The 2,723-nt window shown below is 41.0% G+C and overlaps 1 pseudogene; it reads left to right on the forward strand.

The window, feature by feature from the left end:
- Positions 1 to 548: 548 nt before the first annotated feature.
- LOC105865509 (small COPII coat GTPase SAR1A pseudogene) lies at positions 549 to 1,176 on the forward strand (annotated as a pseudogene).
- Positions 1,177 to 2,723: the final 1,547 nt, after the last annotated feature.

Below are 2,723 nucleotides of genomic sequence, written 5' to 3' on the forward strand. Positions count from 1 at the left end.
TTTGATTTCTCACAATTAAAGCTGATATTTATTGAGCATTTACTATGTGCCAGGTGCTATGTAAAATACTTTTCTACACATTATTTCATTTAATTCTCACAATTTCATGAGGTAGGTTATATTATTACCATCTATAAGATAAGGAAATGGTTAGAAAGGTTAAGAACGTTACACAAAGACTGATTGTATGGCACAAGCAATACTGACATTCTTTCTCCAAATATTTTTTCAATTGCTATCAAGTGAGAAATCTAATTAACTTCAGTCCCATTGAATTTCATCTTTACTACCCTTCTATCCAGGACTTGAGAAGTGTCAACATGAAGCAATAAGGATTATGGTAAATAGAGAATTAATAATCTAAGATAATTAAGAGTTGGCCATATTGTTATTATAATTATACTGAGTCTTATTTGTCCATCCTTTTATATTAAAACTTTGAGTTCTGATGGGGGAATAAATACATGAGAAGTTAAGCCCCAGTGCTGCTGGTCTGTGTGTCCTGAGGGAGGGTCTTAGCTGCCTGCTGCTGCCCGAAGAGCCCCTAGGGCCATAGTAAGCCTTAATCATGTCTTTCATCTTCGAGTGGATCTACAATGGCTTCAGCAGTGTGCTCCAATTCCTAGGACTCTACAAGAAATCTGGAAAACTCATATTCTTGGGTTTGGACAATGCAGGCAAAACCACTTTTCTTCACACGCTCAAAGATGACAGATTGGGCCAACACGTTCCAACACTACATCCGAGTAGATTTGAAAATACCAGCATCAGAAGGGCTGACAATTGCTGGAATGACTTTTACAACTTTTGATCTTGGTGGCCATGAGCAAGCACGATGGGTTTGGAAAAATTATCTCCCAGCAATCAATGGGATTGTCTTTCTGGTGGACTGTGCTGATCATCCTCGCCTCATGGAATCCAAAGTTGAGCTTAATGCTTTAATGACTGATGAAATAATACCCAATGTGCCAATCCTTGTCATGGGTAACAAAACTGACAGAACAGATGCAATCAGTGAGAAAAACTCCGTGGGATATTTGGGCTTTATGGACACACCCCAGGAAAGGGGAATGTGACCCTGAAGGAGCTGAATGCCCGCCCCACGGAAGTGCTCATGTGCAGTGTGCTCAAGGGACACGGCTACGGTTCTGCTGGCTCTCCCAGTACATTTACTGATGTTTGGACAGTAAAAATAAAAGAGCTTTTCTTCTCTGCACTGATCTTATTAATAGCTTACTCATGAACGTTTCTAATAGAACAAGGAAAGCTCTCCAACCAAGTCTGGCATTGAGAAGCCAAGAGTCTTTGTCAACTCTCTCATCACCCAGCAGTGACATGTGCTCTTCTCCATACTGTTGGGAGGTAACGCTGCCCCACATGCTGATGCAGGTCAGGATTCCTGGACTTGGAAACTGGCAGAATTTGCCGGGTAGAACTGTGTGCCATCATGGGGGGCACCTGAAAAAAAAAACACATCTTAACCACTGTGGTTGATTTCAAAGAAAGTGATTCTATTTTTTAAAGAAAGTGTTTTTAATGTAATTGATATCCCTCTTAATTTTTGAGTTCACAATTTACTTGGTCCAGAGATTTCTATTCTTTTTTTTTTTTAACTAATGAGTGGTATTTAGATACTTCATAAATTTATGAACAGATACACAGTGGAGGCCAGTGGTTCAGGTAGGTGAACTTAAATCCTGCTGAGTTAGCAGGTAGGGGAGAGAAGCTCCCCTGAGCTCACTTATCTCTATGACTGCCTTTTGATCTTGGTGGGCATGAGCAAGCACGATGGGTTTGGAAAAATTATCTCCCAGCAATCAATGGGATTGTCTTTCTGGTAGACTGTGCTGATCATTCTTGCCTCATGGAATCCAAAGTGGAGCTTAATGCTTTAATGACTGATGAAACAAGAGCCAATGTGCCAATCCTTGTAGTAGGTGATGTCACCTTGTGCAAAGAGAACTAGAAAAGGGGCAGAAGCCTGGCCTTGCAGTTGCAGGTTTCCACTGTGGTAAGCTCATCACAGAATGTGTAGTAGATTGTTCACTGTGGAGGGGTTACTTACAGAGAGAGTTATTATTATTTTTACTTATAAATTTCAGCCAGTCTTTGCTTTTATACTGTTGTGAAATTTCATTCTCTATAGCACCTTCTTTTTTCATTTTGAGTTATAAAAAGTGACTTTCACCTCATGAAAGAGTTGAGACCATCTCTCATGTTGTCACATACTGCAGGTGTGTCTCAGTTACTTTTGCACAGATTCTAGGGGGAAATTTTTCAGAATAGGAGGACAAAGGACAAAGTTAACTGCCTAAGGGCTCTTAATTCTGTGAGTTGAGGACTTAAAATCAGTTATCATAGCACTTGTTTAAATTTAGGAAAGATTTACTCAGTGGGTAAATTTTAAAAGCTTTAAAATTTCCACTTGCACCTAGCTCTTGGGAGGCCGAGGCGGGCGGATTGCTCAAGGTCAGGAGTTCAAAACCAGCCTGAGCAAGAGCAAGACCCCGTCTCTACTATAAATAGAAAGAAATTAATTGGCCAACTGATATATATATATAAAAAATTAGCCGGGCATGGTGGCGCATGCCTGTAGCCCCAGCTACTCGGGAGGCTGAGGCAGAAGGATCGCTCGAGCCCAGGAGTTTGAGGTTGCTGTGAGCTAGGCTGACGCCACGGCACTCACTCTAGCCTGGACAACAAACTGAGACTCTGTCTCAAAA

The sequence above is a fragment of the Microcebus murinus genome, chromosome 2 (genome assembly GCF_040939455.1).
Source record: "Microcebus murinus isolate Inina chromosome 2, M.murinus_Inina_mat1.0, whole genome shotgun sequence".
NCBI classification, from domain to species: Eukaryota; Metazoa; Chordata; class Mammalia; order Primates; family Cheirogaleidae; genus Microcebus; species Microcebus murinus.